At 40.6% G+C, this 25,349-nt stretch overlaps 1 protein-coding gene across 1 annotated transcript in view; it reads left to right on the top strand.

The window, feature by feature from the left end:
* The first annotated feature begins 1,778 nt into the window (after nucleotides 1-1,778).
* Nucleotides 1,779-25,349, top strand: part of LOC311034334 (pyruvate carboxylase, mitochondrial-like) — a 454,227-nt gene continuing 430,656 nt past the window's right edge. Inside the window, exon 1 of the mRNA XM_084042211.1 lies at nucleotides 1,779-2,323. The gene's annotated coding sequence lies outside the window, so the exon portion shown is untranslated. The remainder of the gene's footprint in view (nucleotides 2,324-25,349) is intronic.

Below are 25,349 nucleotides of genomic sequence, written 5' to 3'. Positions count from 1 at the left end.
CGTGTGTTTGTGAGCCACGGATTCCAGATGATGAAAAGCATTGTTGTGTGTCTTTGTGAAGCAGACAATAGACAACAGACACAAAGAACCATTTAAATAGACTGTAATCTTATCCCTCCCTTTCTTCCTCTCTCCACCTTTAACTCACTCTTTCATTTTGTACTCCACCACCAAGTCTCTGTGTCTCTCACACTAGTTTTTCTCACTCTCTACCTCTAAAAACACAAGGACAATTTGTATAGCAGATTACAGCAGATTATCCTTATAGTAATAAAAGGCAAACTAAAAATGCTGCTATTTGACATCTGAAAGATCCAAGATCCACGGATGATTAAACTAAAAGTAAAAATACAGAGAAACAACTCTCTATTCAGCTCTTAAGGCCCTTGAGAACTGAACATAGTTGTTTCTCTGTACCTTTTGAGTCCCTTGAGTCAAGGGCAACTTGATCCTGAGAATGTACTCGCTTCTGGAGTAGGGTGATGGGTAGCATGACCTCGTTTTAACTCTTACATTTTATTGTCATCAAACTAAATGTGCATTACTTGAGTAATTTACCTGAGTAAAAGTACAAAATGTATCTAAAGCACCAAAAGTAGAAAGTACTCATTATGCAGAATGTCCCATTTCACAAGTTTTCAAATGTATGTATACAAATCTTTTGAAAAGAGCAGATCTACAAGCTCACAATGCGTTGCAATGTGAGCATGTAGATCGGCTATTTTCAAATAGCCGAAATGTATATAGGGCTGAAGTGGTTAATGCATGTTTTGGAATAATAATTAAAATCTACAAAGTACTAGTAATTAAAGTTTTCAAATAATTTGCCTTTGAGATGTAGTGGAGTAGAAGTAAAAGTATTGAAAATTGGAAGTACTCCAGTAAAGTAAAAGTACGTCAAAATTGTACTTAAGTACAGTACTTGAGTAAATGCACTTACAGCAGTTACTTTCCACCTGCTGGTCTCTCCTCTCCTGTACTCCAATTAAATAGAACCGCTCATTCGTATCAGCTCTGATCTCTCCCTGTGATTGGCCAAGAGAAGAGAAGGCGTGCGCGGTTGCGTAATGTCAGAGGTACAGTTCAGATCCCATAACCCGGGGCGACGGTCGCGCTGCGATTGGCTAGAGTTGGTAGTCAGGGGGAACCGCTTGTAAACTAATTACATGAAGGATGTAAAATAAATAAATAAAATAAATGAATAAATAAACGAAGGAGGCTAGCATAGATTAGAGTCAGTGGGCTAATAGACACCTCTTCAAATGTCAGAGAAAATACTACTTTAGTCCTGTTTAAACGATTAAGATGATATCCTGGAAGTCCATAAAAAACAAAAACATAATGCAATAAATAAATACATGTATTTATTTAACTGTATTTTCTAAATGTATTTAATTGTATTTTATTTATTTATATCATTGTGTTAATGTATTCATTTAATTGTGGATTGTATTTATTTCATTGTGGTATTTATTTATTTATTAATCTTCCATAGTTTTGGGGGAATTTATTTTTGGACAAATGATCAACAGGCAATATATTCTTTACAGTTTCTTCCGGTTTTCATAGCTTTAATGTTTGGACAATGATCTATGACTATGACAATAATTAAGATACCCATCTCACTCATCTCCCCGCGTCAGCGCGGCGGTTGCCCGACAACCAACCGAAACCAGCCAATCACAGCGCAAGCCCGTGCCTTCGGGCCATGGGATATCCGGACTTTTCTACCAAGGATGAAGGCTTAGCTCCGAGCAGCCAGACAGTAGAGATTAACAGAGTAGCAGTAAGCACGCGCAGTAGAGAGAGACTTCTTCTGCTTCCTATCCGCCAACAGGAGACAGACGGTGCCAGCTGCTAGCTATAGCAACATTAGTTAGTTAGCACATAGCGTGTGTCAGTCAGCCATATAGCTTTCTAATACACTGCATATATTTGACTGACAAGTGTGTGTGTCTGTGTGTGTGTGTGCTGTGTCGCTTTTTTGCACTCGGCTCCAGTCATCCTCCTCAAGTCACGCCGCTCGAGCCCTTGCGCGCGTGTGCGCGTGCGTACCCCCCACCCCTCTCTCTCTCTCCCACTCCTCTTCCTCACTGAACAGCAGCAGCAGAAGCAGCGTGTCAGTCAGTGTGCTTGTGTGTATGTGCGTGTAAGAGAGAAAACGTGTGTGTATGTTTATATGTGTGTGTGAGGAAGCTTAGCAAACACTTAGCAAGTACTACTGTAACAGTCGTATTGTTTACATTCGGTGTCCGGTTACTGTTGGACTGTAGGTGGATTGACTGGGTCATTGACAGCTATAGAGACACCACGCCACCAACATGTGAGTATTGTTGGTTCATGTGAATGAATGAGTGAGTCACTGTGTGTGGGGCTATGGAGTGCATTTGACATTAGAACCAGTTTCTTAAAAAAAAAAAAACATTTAGACCTGAGGCTGATTCTACAAATGTCTTCAGTTTTCTGAAACACCTATGTTGCTATGTCAGTGGTTCTCAAAACTTTTTCATGTCGAGGATCCCCAAAATGATATGTATTTGGCTGCAGACCCCATCTCAAAATATTTTGTTCCAGCCCCCCCCCAGCAAAGATTTGAGTTAAAAATGTTTGCTTACATTTTTTTATACATTCAAGGATTTTGCATTGTATATCTGCTGTTTTTGAATAGCCAATGTATAAAATAACGTTGTTTTTGGCTCAAATTTAAAATGACACAGATGCTTTCCCGGTTTAAATGGGTACCGTATGTATTTTTAAAATTTATCTCAGGGTTTGTTTTAATAAATGCATGTGCACGTGCACATGTGTGACAGTTGTCCCATCATCAACTTGATGCAGTTGCAGAGAGCATTGTTCTTCATTGTTCTCAAACCTTTTAATTTCAAAGTACCCCATAACTCTGACAGTGTACAAATGGTTTGTACAATGGAAGCAATTTGGTTCCATTTGTTCGCTCTCAAGAGTTGCAGACCTGGCTGTAAGGGTCCATTTGGAAACCCCTCAATGAACCCTGAGAGTCCCTGCATGGACCCCACTTTGAGAACCACTGTTCTAAACCATCTTGACTGCAAGCAGCGCTTTTAGGCCTATTTGAAACTTCTGTTAGTGCCATTGAGAGGGAGCGAGGGGGGAGAGGGAGTAAACACATTTGCTTGTTGTGGCATGCATGAAACAAGTAATGCTCTTAGTTAGTTGACTTATTACAGAATGGTAGCTCAGCTGTAGACAAAGCAGTCCTGGGAACCCATTCCAAATTGCATCACCCAGGGATTGACACTAAGGTCTCAGAGGCACTTGCCCATCGGGCAAGTACAGGTCATGTTCTACGTACTTGCCCAAAGGTCATGCCCACTTGCCTGAAAAGTAAATTGTACAATTTGCGCTTGTAGAACAAATTAATGTTAAATCCAATCGGTAACTGTGGTGACAGTCACTTTAAAAAACAAGAACGAGTGCAACTGCTAGTTGTAAAAAGGTCCCATATTGTTGTTCATGAATAGCCAATACTATTTAATGAAGACGGAATGCACTTGCCGGTCGGGCAACCTGAAAGCAAACTCCACTTGCCCGAATGTTTTATTTACTTGCCACGGGCAGTCGGGCAACCGTTAGTGTCAATGGTGTATGGGACTAGTACTGATTGTAGACCAGTATTATTGTGCCCAACAGGACCAGATATGAAAAAAAAGTCTGCTAGAGAGCCATGTTTGAGCAAACTATTACAAGCCTGACTGCTCCACTTTAGTTTGTTGAAAAGAAAAGAAGAAAAAAAACAAGGAACAAAGTAATTGTGTGTTTATTTGTCATGCTTTGTAGCTTGCATAACATGCTTGTTTATTTGTACAGGGCACATCCACGCCAAATGTAGTGTTTGTGAGGACACAGAAGTTAGAACAGTCCTCACCTTTGAACCTGTCCATACCCTGTATGTGTGTGCCTGTGTGTGTGTATGACTGCGTCATGCGTGCAGCGTGCATGCATACACTATAATCTGTCGAATAGTAAACTCTATTGTGCAACCTAAGTATTGTTTTGACTGTACAGTTTGTTCATCTTTAAGGCAACCTTTTCCCTGCTCCTGCAGCATGTGTATGTGTGTGTGTGTGTGTGTGTGTGTGTGCATGTCCGAAGGTCAGACCAATTTCTTACTCCTGTTATCTTTCCAGAGCAACAGCAAGGTCAATACATTAAGGTTGAGACAGCTCAGATGAAGAAACCATGAAGTTTCCTCCTGCCTGTACCATAATCTTCTAACTTTCTACTGTGTACAGCACCACAGTCTCAGTGCCAGATCCTGCAAAGGAGCAACTTTACAACTTGTGTTTCAAATCATTGACATAACTAATGCTAATTGTTAGCCTTTGCTCCTGAGTTGCTGTTTTTTTTCTGGTGATATTTCTTGGATGTTATGTTGATGTTGACATTATTTTGGATGTTATGTTGACATTGTTTGGTGGGGAAATGACAATTACAATCCATGTCCAGAGCTGGGATATGAGTTTTTCTGGCTGTGACAAATGGACAGCTAAGAAGTAAAGAATCATAGTCTGTTGTTTTATACATTCTATTTAAGTACTGTTTGACCTGTCAATTTCCCCCAAAGTCTTGGACATTGAAATCAAGCTAATAACGGTCAGGTAGGATGAAGGGCATTAGCCTGGTAGGATTCAGGAAGCCCCTATGAGTTTAGATAGTCTCAAAAGCTCTAATTTAAAGTAATTGATCAATGTTCACACGTCAATATTGAACACTCCAAAACAAATGAACCTAGAGGTGTGCATAGTTGAGCTGAATGGCTCATCACTGACCTTCACCTTTTGACCACCAAATTGCACCATTATGTCAGATAGATGACTTGTGTTGTGATTTGACGATGATCTAGCATATTGTCATTGTAGCAGAAGTGACATACACTATACACAGACCGTCCCATTACCAGCATTTCCCCTACCGCTCACTGGGGCACCCCGGTAATTGTGAATGGCCTCCTAGGCAGCTTCGTAGTCAGGTATTACTACACCTCTAGTCTAGACTCTATCAATTGACTATTTCATGTTGTGAAATATGTTGTGGTGTTATGTTTAATCAACCACCATATTAAAAAGTAGATTATACTTTATTGATACCCAGGAGGAAATGAAATTAACAGTAGCCCATTATATGATAAAGAAAGTGCATAGATAGGAAAATGACAAAATGGAAGGATCCGGTTAGCCGACAAGATTGGACTAGATAAACCTCTATTGATTTGGGAAATTCAGATGCCGTAGTTGCAACAGCACACTGTCTGAAACACAGGGTATAAGAATAGAGAGATGAGAATAAGATAAAAAAATAAAATAAAATAACAATAAAGACCAGACCAAACATTTTCACTTGGTCTGACTGAGTTAGTGCTGCAACTATCCGACTATTTTCTTGGCTATTATTCCAGGGGTATTCAACTAGATTAGTTAGGGCCACAATTGTAATATGACTTGAGGTTGGGGGGGAAGGGAGGGACAAGACTGTGACAAAATGTTCATGCTTAACCGTTTGACCAGTAACCGAAATTTGTAACTTGTTACTATTAACGGTTAAATGGTTAATTTATTATTATTTTACTCATTATTTACTAATTGGTGCAAAAATACTTTCACCTGCAGGCAGCTGTCCAGCCGCCACAATAAACACCTATCCTAACAGTCTCATGGTTCTGTAGTGAGAGTAATTCAAGAACAGAACAGAACATACTGTATGGGGGTCAGGCAGGCTTGGGAACTTGTGGAGATGGATGGCTACTGGCACAAAGGACTGTAAGTCACTTTATCTTGTGCCAGGGGACAAAGAGTCTGTGGTTGAATGTGCTCCTCCCCACTAGCACACCATAGAGGGTATGATGAGAGGGGTTCATCAGGATGCTTCTAAGCTTCCTCCTCATCATCCTCCTCCCACCACAACAAACTCCAGATTGTTAAACTCCAGGTTTAAATTCAACTATGGAGCTAGCCTTCCTCATCAGCTTGTTCAGTTTGTTGGCATCCCTTGTGTTGTCTGTGTCTAGTCCAGTTTATTTGTTCTTGTGCACGCCCAGGAACTTGTTCTGTAGGTGTCCACCTCCTCCACCTCCTCCACTCAGATGGGGATGAGACTTGGGCCGGGTCTCTACTTGATCTGCTGTTATGCATTGTGTTTCCAGTCTAATAGGTTAGAGGATTATTATAGCTGGGTAATTTTTTTCCTCACCACTCTAAAAAACGCTCCGCCAGGGCTCTGTATTCTTCCTTGTCATCTGTGATGCAGCTAAAACTGGAGGTTTTATCTCATGTGAGAACTTCTGATGGTGGCATGTACCTGAGTTGAAGTGGAAGAGAGGGTGAACCCGCACTGAACAGGAAAAGTGACGACATAGGTCCTTGGGGAGTGCTTGCTATTACTCAGGATCAATCAGTACATTCTACCACTAATCTCTGCTGCAGTAAAATGCAATCTAAGGTGCCAAATGCTACAGGTGTGATATAAATACATCTGTTCGTTCTGGAACTGTAGCATGTCAGTGTTATCAGTCAGACTGTAAAGAGAACTGCATGTTTCCAGAGTCCGATTACAATAATCTCACCCAGACATTCTTTGCAGATTAACTTTTTAGTGCATCATAATGCTGCCATTTGCTGTCAGTTTTTCATTTGTTGGCCCCTGAAGGGGCCTGGGGGTTTATTAATGCTATATCAGTTGAATTGTAGGTGTGCAGGTTCTCAAGAGCCTCTATTAGCCTTGGCCAATCAGAAGTGATGTAGGCTAGCAATATTAGTCACATCTGCCAGTCAGAGGTAAGAGTATGAGTATGAGATCCAATTAAAAGTTTTTGGAAAGGTTAGGTTATATGACCATATCCATGGAAGGGCGTCCCATTTCTTGCTCTTAGCTCAGCATGTGCTGTTACCTGTTACCTTTTTCCTTTTTTAAATTCATTTTGAAGGTGAAATGATTTGGATATGAGACATAATGTTCAGCACGATTCAAGAAAAAGTATACAAAAATCTTCCAGTGTGTTTACAGTACACCATATCCATCTGTCTTTTTCACAGCAGGAGGCCAGATCGACTTGTTGACTCAGCTTGTACAAGCAAGGGCAAGACAGCCAAAGCCACAAGCAGACGGGTTTATACTGTAGAGTTCTAATGATGCCTTACAAGGATCATACTTTGTGCCGTGTGAGTCAGCAGTGCTGCTGTAAGACTTGGGTTGCCACTTGCCAGTCAGTCAGGTGATTAAAACCATTGATCATCTGACCACTGGCTGAAAGATTGGGCTTTTGATTATAAAAATAATCAGTAATTTAATAAAATAATCCATTAATATTCTAATCTTTCCCTATTTTGTCATTGGTGGGGGGGGGGGGGTTGCATTGCATCACAACGCTTTATGAGCTTGTAGATTTGCTATTTTCACTATCCTTACATGACACTGTTATGCGGTACAGTGTAAAATAGGGCTTAAGTGGTTGATTGATGATACATATATTTTTTAATATATATAAAAACAAAAATAGTACTTCATAGAATAATCTCTATTTAGATTTTAACCACTTTAACCATTATTTCATATTTTGGTTATTCAAAAATAGCAGATATACAAGCTCATAGCGCGCCACTTGTAGATACCATACTACTATAACATTTTTGAATCTTTGAATATATAAATATATTTCACAGCGAACATGTTTAACTCAAGTCTTTGCTGCTGGGGGTCCCTGGAACAAACTATTTTGAGAGGGGGTCAGCAGCCAAATACATATAATTTTGGGGGTCCTTGACATTAAAAAGTGTGAGCACCACTGATATAGCAACATAAGGTTTTCAGAAAACTGTTAAGAAGGCATGTGTAGACTCTGCCTCAGGTCTTAATGGGTTATATTGGTTTAGCCACGTATTGGATAATACCTAAACACTAGCCCAACCCCATTATTTTGCTGCACTGCCTATTTCTCATTTCAAACGTCTTCAGAAACATATTTTTACGCTACTGTTTAGCTATAAAATAAGAGATTATTCGTAATGCTTCCAGCCTTCCACTATGTTTGTTTACATTTATCATATCAGAATCAGAATAGTATACCACCTTGATGTAATACATCAAAACCATGATTTTTTTTCTTGTTTTGTTTGGCATTAAATATTGTTAAATGTGTCTCCAATATGACCACAGATATGCTCTAAAAGGGTTAAAACATATTTTTCATTTCAGCTTGACTTTAAGTCCCTAAGCTGTAGGTTACCTCCGCCCCCATTCAGACCAATGAGACCAGAGAGAAGCCTCAGTTTTGTTTGTCTAGCTAGCACATACAAGTGGCTCACCTCATTAGCCAGGAGACTACTACTGATGTGAGAATGTGTTTTTGAAGATAATTACGCAAAGCTCGTCTTTAGCTATCCACAGAATCCTCTTTAACTTCTTTATATGGAGGCCCACTTTTGACCTGAATCTTGTTTTTGCAGGCAACTATGCAGTCTAATTCTACAAACTGAACCCTGTGCACCTTCAGCAGGATATTCAGCCTACAGTATAGCATACATTTTAGACACCGGATTAACAATTTTGACAGGATCATTTTAGGACACAGTTGACTGTTTTGTAACCTGGCTGTTATTTCTGATGCAGAACTGCTTTGAGCACTCTGGCCTCTGTGGTGGGGATGGCCTCTGTATTGACATTTAGATTAAACATTATGGCTCAAGCATTTTACAAACACCTGAGAGACGGAAGGAGGGAGAAACAAACTGGTGATGCGGAAAGGAGGAGGAAGGGACTGTGGATAAAATCCATGTTTTCTATTTCTTCTCTTCTCTCTCTCTCTCTGTCTTGAGTAATTAACAGGAAGCTTAGCTGACAAGCAGCCAGTGTAGCTATAGACTAAAAGTTGAATGAATCTTCTGACCCCCTCACCCCTTGAGACTTTGAGACACTTTACAAGTTGAGACAAGATATTCTTGAAAGCAACCTTTTGGTGGCATTATGTAATGGTCTGGAATTCATCCTGGCATTCTTTGTCTTGAGAATATAAGCACCTTGCATTTTGCAGATGTTTTAATGGTGAATATGGTGTGTCAAATATCAGGAGAGAGCCTTACATACGTTTTCTCTTTCAAGCAGAGTGAGTGGGCTTTTTGCATTTTTGTTTTTATTGACACGGTCTCAGGTAACAGTGCCTGAAGGCACTGCAGCAACTCTTCAGGTTGGACGTGAGGACTGAACCCAGGCCACCAACAGTGTTGCCAGATTTTTGCAGAGAAACAAGCAAGAAACCAGGTCTAGGAAAACACATGAGCACTTTAAACCTATATATATATACTGTATACATTGGCTATTTGAAAACAGCCGATCTACAAGCTCACAATGTGTCACAATGTGTGCAACACGTTGAGAGCTTGTAGATCTGCTATTTTTATTTAAAAATATTTGGAAGGTTGTTTTAAACAACACAAATCTGGCACAAAACATTTTCAGATGGGTTTAGGGACAAATACATATCATATATACAGTTGGAGTCAAAACTGTTCAACAAGGTGAATTGGTCACATCAAGCATATTCTAAAGCCTTTCAACTGGAGTATCCTTGAAGATAAGATAAGATTTTATTGTCCCGGGGGAAATGCTGTTAATACAATGACATACAGTAGTGCATACATAATACATAGATAACATACAGTACATACAGACTGCCAACAAATTGTACCCTGCCCATTGAACTACGGTACACACACTTGTAGTCATTATAATGGTGCCCCGTAAGGTCGTAATACATTTAAAAAGCAGCATTACAGGGGGGTAGGGGCCATGTCTTCTCCACTGAGACGTTTTCCCTGAGCGCAGAATAGGTTTTGAATTGTTCACATGGGAGCGCCGTGTGTTTTGGAAACCCCAGCAGTGTGACGAGGAGTTGTGCGTTTATTTTTAAATGCGTTCAGTAATATAGGAAAGTGAAGATTGTTTTATTTATTTATTTTCATTATTTTCAAAATATATATATATTGGAGAAACTTAGTAACTTGGTATTTGAGGACAGAGGAATTAAAGACATTATCATTATCAGTGGTCCTGTGAGGAGGCTTATGCTTTCATTTCAAAAGTACAAGCATAACTACTACATAACTACTAAAAGCCCTTTTAGTAGTTATCTCTGTGACAGTGTATTTTCCTGCTGGCATACCCGAAGAATAAGTACAGGGCAAGGTTCAAGACAGAAAATGACATGAGACTCTGTCCCTGTCCACCACTATAGCCAAGAAGAGACAGACATGGACCACCCCTAATCATGCCACTAGTTGAGAAACAGAGAAACGGTGCACTCAATGACCTAGTGACCTAAGATGACAGAGTCAATGATGTCAGTTTCTGGGAAGTAAGGGGTCAAGAACTTGGTCAGGAAAGGGAGTTAGAATCTGTCTGGTTGAGTCATCATTATTAGGAAATGTGCCCATACAATTGCATGCGTCTGCTCGCTCAAGTTACAAATCAGTATATCTGTTAACATGAGTTTAATATGGAAGGCTGGATAAAGTAACAGAACAGAATAAGGTTAACCGTAGGATAGGAATGTGGTTCTTCTCAGCCTTTTTTTAAACTCTGGACCACTAGCATAATGTTTCAGTTAAATAATTACTGTTAATTAAGGGTTTGGTAAAATGTGTTCGTATCGTGCAACAAATTGTATTAAGCCCTTAACGGTCATTATTTAAGAACATGTGTCCATGGACCATTGGTTGAGAAACAGTGTTAGAAAGGGTTTTGAGTATTTGAGTTTGTACAACTATAATCGTGCTATAAGCAGATTATAATGCATTATAGACATTATAATCTTGATGTCTATAATCCTCTGTCCCCCTTGATGTACAGGGGGATAGAGGAGTAGTTGAAGCGGTTCACCAGCTTGCACAGGGAGACTCTGAAGTCAAGTGTCTTCCTAAGGGAATAAGAGAAGATGAATCCCCCTCTGTCTAACCTCTTTAAGTGTACATATCTGACTTTTCCCTGTTGGGTTTCTTTTCTCTGAAGATTTTAGGACATGTGTGAATCGCACCGTGAAGGAGAGCGTAAAGAGAGAGACGGGTCATGCAAGGGCTGGCTTCCATCCCATGGCATCATTAGTCACTTGGTGTCTAGACTATATGCTTTCGGCTGCAACATGGCCTAGCTGAGATTCTCTCCAAATGGGTCGCTGTTGAGGCAGCTGTGAGTGTGGGATCCGTGCCTAAATCTGCCCTGCCCACATTTCCCTTACGGAAGGCTGTGACGTCAGGAGTGGGCGAAGTTCAACCTGTCAAACTCATCCTAGCTCTGGATAAACCAATGCAGGGACACTCGCTATATCATCAATATACTTTTAATTTCACAATTAACACTAGAAAGGCTTCCGGATCATTGCAAATATTGCAACATTTCCACTTTACATTCATAGGCCAATATCGTACTGTCAATACATCTATATATACCTTTTCAGAACGTCTCATTTTAAGTCATTATTATGGAAAGATCAACTTTTGTAGATAGATATGGACTAGTACTATATGTAAATATCTGAAGTTGTCCCTTATCTGTTGCTCTACCTTAAACCACATGAACCCTAGTGTCCCTTTTCTGGGCATGACATAATAAGCAAACATTTAGCGGAAATAACAGTTCTGCAAGGTCACAAATCACAATGCGTTGTGATGTTTTGTGAGCTTGTAAATGGGCTACAGATTTGGTACAGGGCAACGGGGAGGGGACCAAGTATAGACCCTTGGGGGACACGGTCAACAAAGTATATAGGGTATAAGTGGTGAATACGGTAAAAATGCCACTAGATCTTTACGAAGTACGAACTTTGGTCACTAAGAGGTTAATGAATCGGGGACAAATCTCTTTTGAACATTTATGGCACTCGCACAGACACACACACAGCATTTCTGTTATCACTCGACTAGACTGTAACCTTTGGCCTAATAGAAAGGAGTGTGAATTGATTGATTATATATTTACGGTATGTATGCATGCCTTCGTGTCATCCATGTTGGGGTAACCTTATAGTACCTTGTTGTAAGGACATTTGTCGTGTGACATGTGTGACTCTGGTGTGTGTGCCTTTAAGGACACGAGTGTTTGCGTTCGTCAGCAGAGACGCTGAAAGACAGACAGGGCCACTAGGTTAATTTGGCTACTTTGCCACAACCTATACTGGTTTTACTGGTGTATTTTCTTAAAAAAAAAAGAAAACTGTATATATAAATTAAATATTTTACAAAATATCCCCAACCCACCCTGCTTAAAATAGGAACAGGTTTTAGTTCTAGAATTTAAGAAGAAAAAAGGACTTCATTAGAATTACATTTTTATGCATTTGAGAATGCTGTGCCTTTGATAGATTATTGTATGTTCCCTTTTTCTTCCAATTTAGTCATTATGCCAGTTCCCTATATCCCCCACACAACTGCTAAACAACACCGCTCTCAAAATCCACCTCTTCAATATGGCTTTCCCCACCTAACTCCACACCCCCCTTTTCTCATCATTCCACAGTTTATATTGATCATTTTATTCCTTAGTCTTAGCCTTTTCCTAGTGTTTTTGCTCCTTATAAAGTAGTTTTCTCCCCCCCCCATGTAAAGCGCCTTTGGGTACTTAGAAAAGTGATACGTGTAGATCATTTTGAGATATTATTATTATTATTAAACCCTACAGTTGGTGACGTGGGAGGGTGTTGATTAGTGCGTGTCTGCTCCGATACACATGAAGTTGCTAGCCGCTTCTATTCATCTGACAGTGAGGAGTTTCACATGGAGGGTTTAATGCATCGCTCAACTTATCCTTACTTGAAAGTAACTATTATCTTCCGGCCATTACAACACACATTGTAAACAGAAGCTACTATTGATTCATCTTTCAACTGATGGGAATAGAGATTGTAGAATTCCGACAACAGACAATTATCAGCATCAGCAATTGAATGATCGGATGGTGGTGGCTAAAATACACAAGGGATGAAAGACGGTGGCTTGATCACGCAGTGCGAAGTGAATAAAATTACGATAAAAGGCAGTGGCTTGATCACAGTGTGAAGCAATTAAAATGTATGTTTTTAACTGATTTAACCGAATCTGCAAAATACTTCACAACAGGACAAAATCAGCTGCACAAATCACAATGCACAACGCAGTCTCCAGGGATGAAGCCACACTACAGGCTGGCTGCCTGGCTGCTTATGTGCATGTAGCCGCAAGCAACTTAGACGCTGTAATGCTATCTGGCACCTAAGTTCAGTTGCTGTGATGAGCTACTTTCTGTCAATAAATTCCTTGCAGGTGATTATTTTTCTAGAGTTTGGAAGCGCTCGTTGGAAATCACTCAACGGTCCTGCGGAATTGCACATAATGCAGCAGGCAGCAGGATGTTTCGTTACTGAAAACGAGTGCTTCCAAACTCTGACACATACTGTAGAAAAATAATCACCTGCACGGATTGTTTTACATTTTCTATAATTTATTAAAGCATCATTATTTTTGTTATTTTTTTATATGTTTTGTGATAAGAGGACACTGTAGTGCTCAAGACCCTGATGCTAGATAGGAGAGCGTGAACGGCAGCGATCCAGGAGTCCCGAGTTCGTGTTGGCTAGAGCCCACTCTCGCATCGCATCGCACTCTACCACTACCATAGAGAATAGGGTTTGATCCCTCTTGCCTCTGGATTGGCACTCCAACAACATTGGGTGGAGGTGCAAAATTGGCTAAAATAAATCGGGTGAAATTAAACACCGTTCCTCTCCTGGGGAAACTCCTCACTGTCAGGTGAAATTAAACACCGTTCCTCTCCTGGGGAAACTCCTCACTGTCAGGTGAAATGAAACGGCCAAACAGTGGGTCAGGAGACTCAGGACCAGTCATAGCCTACAGTTTCATTTGACTCCAGGAACAGACAGAAAAATGCAATGTGGTGAAAAACATACTCCATTAGTGGAGGTAATGATGAAAAATATTTTCCCATCAAATCATCATCATGAATAATTATGATTACAATTAGTGACACATGAGAAAATGCTTCCACTAAAGGCTAGAGCTAGTAAATGAAAAGGCTCTATTCCACTGCTATTCTGAGGCCACACCGCTCTGTTCCATTCTGTGAGTTGTTTAAACGGTTATCATTTGTGTTTCCACTGCAGTGGACCTAGAATCAGGAGTAGGGCGCCCCTTTGAAAAACTACAGTGATCAACCATGTGATAACATGCAATCTTTCTTGCACGAAGACCTATGTCCCATACCTGTTACTGTTCTAACGAACCGCATATCTGTTACTGTTCTAGTGAACTGCACCGTATGTACTGAACCTGCTGCTACTTTAATCTCGCCTCATAGCGGCACTTTATGTACACGTCTGCATATAATGCTATTGTTCTAACCTCATAAACCTCTATACCTCCTGTTACAATGCTATTTGTCTTTTTGATTGCTTGACCTGTTTCTATTCTGTGTTTTTCTCCTTGCTCTATCTCTATCCTGTCTAGGTGACGACTGTAGTTTTCCTTGAAAAGTTGTGATTTGGGAAATTGTATCATCTCTCTTGTCCTTTAGTAGTAGTAAATGCTCATAATACGTTTTTTGTGTTGACTGACTGTCAGATAGGTATGGGAATTGATTTAATATACCTATCCTATTAGTGACACAGCTCTTATCTTCAGTATGATTCTTTATGGATTCCCGTATTGATGATTCCTGATAAAGTTTAAGTGTGGGAAATGTGTAGGCCTACACAGGTTTTCAACTGTTATGTGACCACTGTAGGAACAGTAGAAAGAAAGGCATGGGTTGTTGTAATGGCTGCATTACAGTAAAGTGATGTCATTTTATGAATGACTGTTTCTACCCTCTGTGTTAAGACTTGTGGATAATACAACAGTTCAAAACCTGTGTAGCAGCAGCACTGACTCTCCTGCTGAAAAAGGCCCTTTCACTGTCTGTGTCTGGAATTTGACCTTTACCTTTCATTAGGCCTGCCTGGAGTGCAGTGTGTCAGGGGGTCACAGAGTGGCATTTGCACTTTAGGTTAAGCCAACTGGTTCCAATGTTTCTGGCAAGATCGATCAACCCCAGAAATATACGTCCACTTTAAACAAGGGTGGCATTAAACCAGTCCAGTTCACTTCAGGTTCAGAAAAAAAGACTTACTTTGATGCCCTGCCTGGACAACTTTTGGGGTAATGTTTTAGGGGAACATGACCCAAGGAAGGGGGAAGTTGTCTGTCTACTTAACTTCTTGTGAAGATAGCAGATTTTGCCATTTTAAAACCTTTTGGAGCTGCAGTATATTTTATGAATTTTTCAGATGGCCATATGTCTTGATTGAGAACACTGACGGGTTACTGGTAACTTGTTTTACAAGTATCACTGTAGTCACCTATGACCACCAGTCAGTTATGGGACTTTAACTTTAAACCCTGCCCCTTGGTTCCTCTTTGGGAAGGCATGTTGACCTGTCATGTTGCCTGAATATTCCTTCAGGTATCTAAACTTGAACATGAGCTCAGTGTTCAACATAAAACAATGTCCTGTATTCCAAACACTCTACCCCGAAGCACTTCTCATGTCCTGTTCTTGACCTGTGTGTGTGTGTGTGTGTGTGTGTGTGTGTGTGTGTGTGTGTGTGTGTGTGTGTGTGTGTGTGTGTGTGTGTGTGTGTGTGTGTGTGTGTGTGTGTGTGTGGTAGAGCTTAATTTACTATAGCAGTGATTTAACAGGTTTAAGGTATGTAAACTTGAAAGCTAGCAAGGAAATTGCTACTGCAGCTAGATAATTGGGCAAATTACTATTTCCTTTCTTTCAATCTCTTTCACCATGATAAAATATTTAACCAAGGTTTGAGCAGTTCTTTCAGTAAGTATAAACACAACCAGTGACATAACACAGTTAACTGAGCCAAACCCAAAAGGCCCTATCCACCCCCAAAATACCAGTAAGTTCTGACATTCCTGTCATACCCTGAGGCGTCCTTGTGTTCCTGCAATGTTTTTTTTTTACAAGCTGTGTCAGTTTAAGCAAACCACTTGGCAAAGCAAGGTTTACTGTCACCTCTGTCCAGAGGCAGAGTAGAGACAGGCAGAGGAGGAGAAGAGAGTTGATAGATAGCGTAGTATTTGTCACCTTTCACATGGTGAAGAAAACTTGTGGAAAAAAGTATAATGTGAGCGATTTAAAGAAAATGTGTATATAGATGGGAAAAGACAAGAAGGTGAAGTCAAACTGAAGGAGTTGTTTTGTTTATATTATATATTTAAACTTAAGTACACAGGATTATTGCACAGAGGAATAGAATATAGGGTAGTTTTGAACTGATGATGGCACAGTTGTAATTTGAAGCAATCAATAGTTTGGCCTGATTCTAGAGTCCTGAAACCTTTCCTTAGAGATAACTGTTGTCGTGACAAACTTCTCTTGAGTCTAGAATAGATCCATTGTCCCTGGAACAGCTTGTTTTTTGGTGTGTTGATTTTCAGAATTTTCTGAATATTTCACTTCATTGGAATCAATGATATCAATTTCTTTAAGATGACAGCATTGCCATAATCGAGGATCATTGGCTGATGTCTGCACTGTTGACGCTCAGAGGTAAACTGGTCTTGCCTCTTGTCTGGGATCAGTTTTTATCATCATGTCACCTCAGCATGTCTTTCACCCTGTGTCCTTAAGTGCTTAACCCATTAAAACTCACGCTGGGCAAGACCTAGCCTGTTGAGTGTCTAAACGGAAATACCGGAATGTGACGGAAGTACCGCCCAAGGAAATGAAGTTGACACTTTACAAATCTGTTAACTTTGTCCATGAATGAAACAAGTCTTGTGATTGGCCGAAAAAGATAGTTTCCGTGGGAAACGCGTACAACGGAAGTCCAGATATACAAGCTCATAATGAGCTTGTAGATACATCTACATGTAACACATCTTTGAATATATATGTATTTTTTTATAATATTTTTTACTCAAATCTTAGCTTCTGGGGGTCCCTGGAACAACATATTTTTAGATGGGGTGGGGGGGTCCGCGGCCAAATACATATCATCTTGGGGGTCCTTGACATGAAAAAGTTTGAGAATGACACTGATATAGCAATGTAAGTTTTTCAGAAAACTGTTAGGATTTAGAAGACATTTTTAGAATCAGCCTTAGGTCTTAATGGGTTAATGCATGTGGGTGTGGCCCCGGTTGCATTCTGAAAGAGTGTTTTAGTTTGTTTGATTGTTTGAACGATTTGAGCTCAGCACAGGGATTCAGTGCATCTCTAAAGTGACGCCATGTACAACTATCATTTTAACCATCAAGACCAATTGCAACACAAAACAAATTAAAGTACAGCTGAGGTTCTAATGCTATTCTTCATTTATTAATATTTTACCTTTTCTTTTGGACAACCAAAACGGTTCGGTGATGAAATTACTGATTTAGTGAAACAAGTAAACAAACACTCTTCTTAGTTTTCTTGGATTGCTTTTGGAATTTGCTTCTCTGAAGTGTCAAATCGAAAACACATTTTTGTTACTCCTGTGTATTTGTGACATTATTCAATGCATTATCAACAGTTGTGCTTGCTCTTAGTGTTGTGAAGATATGGAGGAGATATTTCCTATCCAGCCATTAAAAGTACATACAAAAAAAAAAATACAAAAATGCATGGGAGGTTGTCGCAGGGCACAAATAATAGTGTAGGCTACTATTTGCTTGTTTGCCAGTCTGTCTGTATGTGAGTCAGTCAGCTATTGTTTTCTCAGGACCACCTATCAGCTGCCAGCCATGTGAAATTGTATCCGTGTCCATTGTCCATGGTCTGAGGCTCCTGCTTGTGGTTCGCTATATGGTTGCAAGCCTTGCCTGTTCTATACGCTATCTTTGAATGCAGAGCAAAACAAAACATTTAACTTTTGTTTTAATACATGTCAATACATTTTGTTGCTTATCTGAAAAAGAAAGTTAAAAATTAAATTATCTCTGCAGTTGTCCATGGAGGGTCATCGTTGCCCTCTGCAGGCCATACAAGAGAACAGTCGAGGTATTGGAGTGTCACATCTTTCCGGCGATAATGGTTTAGAATCTCAGGCAGCTTTGAAAACGGACTCCCTTTAATGTGGTTATGGTTATTATGGGGAAAAAAACACTGCTAGCCATCCCTTTTGAAATGGTAAATGTGAAGCTGTCAGATTTGAACTTGAACTCATAGTAGGCTATGCTTTGAAAGTAGCCTACCAGTTTACCGACTCGTCACAGCAGATATGATTAATTTACGAATACATGTCTAAAATTGCCCTGTCCATGGACCGGGCGGCTGACGTAGCCGTCTCGGCACCTAGGCTGATAATCCAGCCTGACAGCATGTCGCGGTTTCGAGTCCCGATCCCGACGACCTTTACTGCGTGTCACCCCCCCCCCCCCCCCCCATCTCCCCGTTTCCTGTCAGTCTACTGTGTGTATACCTATCAATAAAGGCAGAAAAAGCCCCAAAAATATATTTGAAAATTAAAAAAAAGAATTTGCCCTGGCCATTGAAAATGCACTCAGAACAGGCAAGTCACTCTCTCTTTAATGAAGTATTGTGCTGGGGCTTGACACTAAGATCTCAAAAGCACTTCATGCACAGGTCATGTTCTACTTGCCGAAAAGTAATGTTTGTTTGTGTATGCATGTACGCAAGTGCACACATGTGCAGTTGTGCACACAAGTGTGTGCTTGTGTACTTTAGACTAGAGTACATGTGAGGCTTCCCTCACATCTACTATTTTATACTCTATTCTTTCAACTTTGGTTGAACCCTGGCTTGTGTACAGTGTTGACTACCTGGGCCTGATGTAAGCGCAAATATTCTTGATTATCTTTATCTCAAAAGAAATACTTTTAACACGTAAACAAATGCAAACAAGGTAGATTCTGTCAACATATTAAGTCTTGCTACGTATTTTTTGTTTATTACTCATGATGGACATAAAAAATCTATAGCTCTCCCGTGCTTGTTGCGTGAGCCACCATCAGTAGGCAGGAAAAATTATTATAGCAATAATACTAAAACGCTTGCACACTGTAGGGCTCCAAATATAAAGTGCTTTATTGCACCAAAAACTTTTTTTTTCTGCATTGACTGTCGCTCAGCACCTGCCCAATTTTGGGTTTGGGATATGCATGTCTGTCTTCTTTTTCACCATCAGTAGGCAAATCAGGCAAAAAAAAAACGTATGTACTAGGGCTTATTTTATCATATTGTCTGAATCGACTGTGTTTTGCTGAGTGATAGACAAAACAAGCTGCGCCCCCGGCCCAGTGTTATAACTGGATGGGGGACCTACCGAAGCTGGCTAGTTGTGTGTAGACTGTAGCCTACATGCCATGTTGCCAAGCTAATGTTGAGTCATCCATAGTTGTGCGATTTCTTGTTTTCGCATTGAAAACCCACACACCATATCCAAATAGGCTACTGGCAAGGAATTATTGTAATGTTCTGTTATAACCAGTGTAGCCGATTTTGCCATCTCATCTGACAGTGGATGAGCTGGTGGCAAGCAATTGTGTTAATGTTCTGTTATAACCAGTCTAGCCGATTTTGCCATCTCATCTGACAGTGGGCAGCCGGTGCATGTTTGAGAGAGAGGGAGACAGAGAGCGAGAAGGAGAGAGACACACAGAGAGAGAGAGAGAGAGAGAGAGCGAGAGAGAGAGCGAGACAAGGACGGACAAGGATGTTCAAGTTTTTATGAACAGTCTATATAACTCATGTTGTGTTAACAAACAGAGGTAGCTTGCCAGACAGTCTCTAAAAACACTCCATTTCCCAGAATATATACGTATATATATTTTACTCGCCTCAGGGCCAGGCAATAGGACAACCGTTAGTGTCTGTCAATGCCTGAATGGTATACTTTCAAAGTGCCAGTTTACGGACAGTGTCACTGTCGTATAGTAAACATGATTGATGGGAGGATGGTCTGAGGTGCCCCCCCCACTTCTAAAAATAGCCCTACTACAACACTGCCTGGATTGATAAGTCATTGGGCCCGATTCACTAAGCTGTTTACGCCCATATTTTGAACGTAAAGGAATTCACGCAACTTCCCACGTTAGTTGTCTGCTCCGAGGCTGACTTACATGGGATCAAAGCTTGCGTATGTCTTTAGAATGCTTTATTCTTCATGCAAAATGTATTTCAATAGTGCCAAACCTCAAATAAAATATTCATGTGCCCAAAATTTGTCAACACATACAGAAAAGAATGAAAAAAGATGTCAACGATCTATTTCTTCTATGCATAATAAAGACATGACATGACATGACATGACATGACATGACATGACATGACGCGAATTCAACCGCTTTTTATTTATTTTGTAGGCTATCAGTTGCATTTAGAGCTGAATTATTAGGTCCTCAACGTGTTTGTCAGTGTCGGCCGACTCAGCCAAAGTTTCACGTAAAGATGAATATAGACTATCATGCCTTAATGTTGCTGCCTGGAGGCACAGACACGCCTCCATTGTTTCGCTGTATTGATTTATAATACTGTATATTGATCACATGAACGCCACACACAATCGCCTAATAAGTCTTACCATCTGATGAGGAAACGGTGGATGAAATCTAGCTGTTCCGACGTAAGACAGTGATATAGGCTATTAATCCAAAAGACAAATTTCCCCTCAGTAATCAATAAAGCTCTGGTCCATAATCTATCCGACAGCAGCGTGCCAGTATGCCCTCCTGGATTCTAGCATCTTTTTACCTCGGTAAAGGTGAGCAATGTTCAGTAGAAAAGGCTTGTATAATAGCCTTTCGTTGTTGTTTTATTAGCCTATTATTTGGTGGTGGGATTAAACTTAGTAAAGTTCTTATTCTCATTTATGAGAGCATTGCGTTCAGCCGATCCATTATGCAACCAGGGACCCGCTTCCAGACAGAACAGATTTACAAGTTGTCAAGGCGGTGCGACGCCGACGAGCAGTTTCTTTTGACGAGAGACAAGCGTTGAACTTCTTCAGCACGGTGAAGTTGAAGTTGGATATTTCATTTCCTGTTGCCTTTTATGGTGTGAAATGGGGCGTGGAACAATGCAAATGACGTGCTTGAGATTTTACAATAAGCTGACAGCTGTCCGGATTCATCATGACATACACCTGTGATCCGCACATTTGAGGGATTTACACACCCCTTTGTGAATTGCACGTCGGTTTTTGCTTAGAGAAAATACACCCTCCTTTAGTCACTTCATTTGCACGTTATTTACGACCAGCATAGTGAATCGGCATGACCCATTGACATTGAATTAGGCTTATTAATTTAATCGTCACAAACATGCAGCTTTGTTGATTCTTATATACATAGTATATCGTCGCTGTTGGGCAGAATTTCTTTTAATAGTTTTGTACAACTTAGTGCCTTATTTTACACTTAGTTGTGTAACATTGTTGCACAAAAATATTTGTACTATTTGTGAAATTTTGTTTTTCAAAATATTCCTATAATGAAATGCCCAACATATGGATGGCAGGTTGAAAGTGGTTAAATCTGTCTTTGGGGTTTTATACATATTTAATAATAAAGTATTAACAAGAGCTTGTGACTAATAATACAAGTACCCAACAGCAACGATATGTACTTCATGGTTTCCATTCACTTGGTTAATCAGGCAAAAAAGTCAGTCAACCATGAACACCCGTACAGTGCTACCAGTCTTGACTCCACCACACAAAATGACCTTTCCCCTATTTCTAATCTGTGCCTTAATCTGGGTTATCCAGTTTGTCATTAGCCTTTCTACATTCCTTTGAGCTCTGTATGTTAAAATGTATGCAGCCACTGTCTAATATGTGTTACATGCCATTGTTTTTTGCCTTTTTTGACAGTATAGTAGGCTGACAGGAAATGGGGAGAGAGATGGGGAGTGACATGTAGCAAAGGCCTCGAACCCGCGACGAGCTGTCAGGCTACTTTGGAGCCTAGGTGCCCGGACGTAGCGGTACGGGCCATGCCATTGGGTTTTGAATGTTCTGCCAGCTTGGACAACGGACATGCTTCACAGACAATGACTAAGAGACTGACTTAAGACTTAAGTCTTAAAAGTCTGTTTTTCATAGTTCCATACAGTATCTATGCCATCTTTTCTGAAACCAAAGATGTCCCGTCATCCCCACCAAATGACCCCTTCTCCTTATCTCTCCACAAACATGTTTGTGGAGCTGTCTCCAGTCTGGACATTATATCTCCAGTCTGTATATCTGATATTGCTGCTCTGTGTTGAGTGCAGTTTCCTGACATCCCAGAGAGGGGGACCGTCTCATCTAGAGCCGCGTTAAGCTGTGTTGTGAATGTGAGCTCCACTGTTCTACAGTGAAGGCATTCGGCCACAGAGTGGCAGCAGAGGACCACTGCTAGGCTGTCTCCTCATACTGGCGGTTAATAGAAGAAGCTTCCCAGTCCCTTAAGCACAGCACCAAACAGCCCCTATCTGTTAAAGCTGTCAGGCTCCTGGGGTGAATGAGGTACTTAACATCAACTTGACGAGGTGGCTCGAAGCCTTACTGGATATGAGCGCGAGTGCATGAGTGTATGCGTGTGTGTGTGTACATGCACATATCCATGAAGGGGAGTCTGTCAGTGTGCTTAAGCCATCATGTGGCGTGCACTGGCATGGGGCGTTGTGTTTTGGTGGTAATGGGGTGCTTTATTAGAGTAAATGTCTGTGCTTGGGGGTTAGCGCAGTGTGAAAATGCTGCCGTCAAACCGTGTTGTTGATGTGGAGGCCACAGCAGTAGTCAGTGTGTGCCTGTGTGTGCGTGTGACTGCATGATGCTGTGTAATCCCTCTGTATGTGTGTGTGTGTGTGTGTGTGTTTCTCAAAGATAATCATGTTTATTCAGGTGATCGTCTCATGTGGTCACAGAACCACATGAATCTGATGTCATAATCATGAGGCTATCTCTACTGACAATGAATTGTAGACACGGCTGTATTGCATTTTGTTTGAGCTAATTGACATTGCAAACACCAGCGGCTTAGAGCTATGTCAGACATATACAGTAGGAGTAGAAAGTCACTAATATTGAAGAAGAAATAAGGAGTGTTGCAATTGGGGTAAAGGAATAGTAGTAAGTAAATGAAGAGTGATGGGCAAGCAATCATAATAAAAAGACAGTGACTGTCTGTCCAGTTCACTTGTAAAGGAAGTCTGTGGCATAGGCATAGGGTTAGGGTAGGGTAAGTTGACAGTATAAAACCACCAGAGGCACAGGGCGGCAGTAGCTCAGGATGTAGAACAGCCGTCTGGGAAGGTCCCCACTGCGATGCTCAGCTCCTCCAGGCCTCGTGTTGCCTGGTTAAGTGTCCCTGAGCAAGACACTTAACCCCGCAACAGCTCCCCTGTGAGCTCACTCTGAGCAAAGCCACTGCTGGGTCAGTGCAGAGAAGTAATTATCCCTCTGCGGTCACTGCAAATTATATTATTTATTTATTACAGCAGGGACACTTGACGCGTTTCCACTCAAGGTGTTTTATAATCAGGGTTTAACATTGAAATTGAAGACAGGCGAATTTAAATTTATTTTTGTCATGTGACATAACATGAGTCACAACATGGCATATTAGTACCGTTAAAGAGACCTCATTCTAAACATGACATTGGAGGCAGCACATACAGTAGGTGCAACTAGCAAATGTTATGCAAGCTCATATTGGACTAGGAGCAGAGGAGCATAGAAAGGGGCCCTTAGTTTGTGGAGCACATGATCTCCGCCAGGCGGATTTTTAAATCCTTACTAAAGACTCATTTTTTTCTCGCTGACCTTTAATACCGTATGACTGTGTAATACGCTGGCCCTCACTTTATATATTTGATATGCTGTATACATTGATATGCTGTATTATTTTCCTGTTCCGTGTCATGTCTTATGTGTTTGCTTCTTTTCTTTCTCTTTGTTTTAATAATATTCTATTTTCTTGTTAGTTTGCTTTTTAATTTTAATTTGCTCTGTGCAGTACTTTGGTTCGACCTTGGTCGTTGTAAATGTGCTATATGAACAAGGTTTGAGTTGAGTTGAGCGCCACTTAATGCCTGAGCTGTCAATATGCCCCCTGGTGCTCCAAAGCTGACATTACAGACAATAACCGCACGCGGTAAACACCAACACTGTTCTGACAGCAGCAGCATGTAGGCTACCATTAGCTTGTTAGCTTAAACATGTTTAAAAAATGCCTAAAGCTGTCTGGCAGCATTTGCCTTAAAACAATTCCAATCCAATTCAATCCACTTTATATTTATATAGAGCACATTTAAAACGGCGTTGAACCAAAGTGCAGTACAGTAAATATACTAATGTACGGTGTTTTCTGTCTCCCACCTTTTTGGGAATAAACTATCTGGGTTAGTTGGCCTGCAGCCGTAAGGTCCGTACTTACCTGGAGTGTTGATTTAATTCACACATTTAAACTGCTGTTCGTGTTAAGAGGACTGTACATGCACACTGGGCGTGATTTAGAACGAGGCCATGAAGCAACATCATTATTTTTCGGAACAAGGTCGAATTTTCAGCCCGAATAAAATCAATAACCTGTATGAATGGCGGCATCACCGAAACAAAAGTTTGATGTGAAATAATTGCGTCGCTTTTTCGGATTGTTTATTCGCTTCGCTCCCAGTGTATAATGACCTTTAGAGATGCTGTGTTTTTTGGATAATTGGTGTTGTGATTGCTGATCACATATTTGTGTTCAAATACTCTCCCCCACAGTTATGCGGTTTTGGGTGGCTGATATAAAAACAGCACACTTACTTTCAAGCCTGTATGTAAACAATGTATTTTGTGTATGATAAGTTAAGAGAGGCCTAGTCTGGCTCGGCGGATATGAAAAACCTTTAAAGTGCTCTGATTGGTTTGCCCCGGAACAAATTTGTTCATACTTATGACCCTAGAGTTGTGTGTTAATGGTATACAATGCTGAATCTGAGGTGTTGTGGTGGTGTGTGTGTAATGCATCTACTTGTGACAAATGTTGCTGTCCTCTGCTAGCGATTTTGAAATTTCAAGGGGCAGTTTTGCCCTATGGCCACTGTATAGCCTATATCTCATACTGACTTAAGCCACTACAGAAGCTTTCAGTCTCTGCATGTACCCTAGATAAATTCCTGCTCGTTCAAGATACTTAATTCTGGTTCCCCCAGTAGGGATTGAGTGTACTATTTTATCTTTTCCCCTCACTTCCTGTTGCATGCAGTGAGTTTAATAGTGAGTGAGTGAGTGGTGTGTGCTTTTAGGCCTACCTGATTATTAGTTTTAATGAACACAGCCTATGACAGAGAGGTTCGATGGTTTTGGG

The sequence above is a fragment of the Gymnoscopelus microlampas genome (assembly GCF_963454915.1).
Source record: "Gymnoscopelus microlampas genome assembly, chromosome: 19".
NCBI classification, from domain to species: domain Eukaryota; kingdom Metazoa; phylum Chordata; class Actinopteri; order Myctophiformes; family Myctophidae; genus Gymnoscopelus; species Gymnoscopelus microlampas.
The sequence above is the reverse complement of the archived record's forward strand: the minus strand, read 5'-3'. Positions and strand labels throughout refer to the sequence as shown.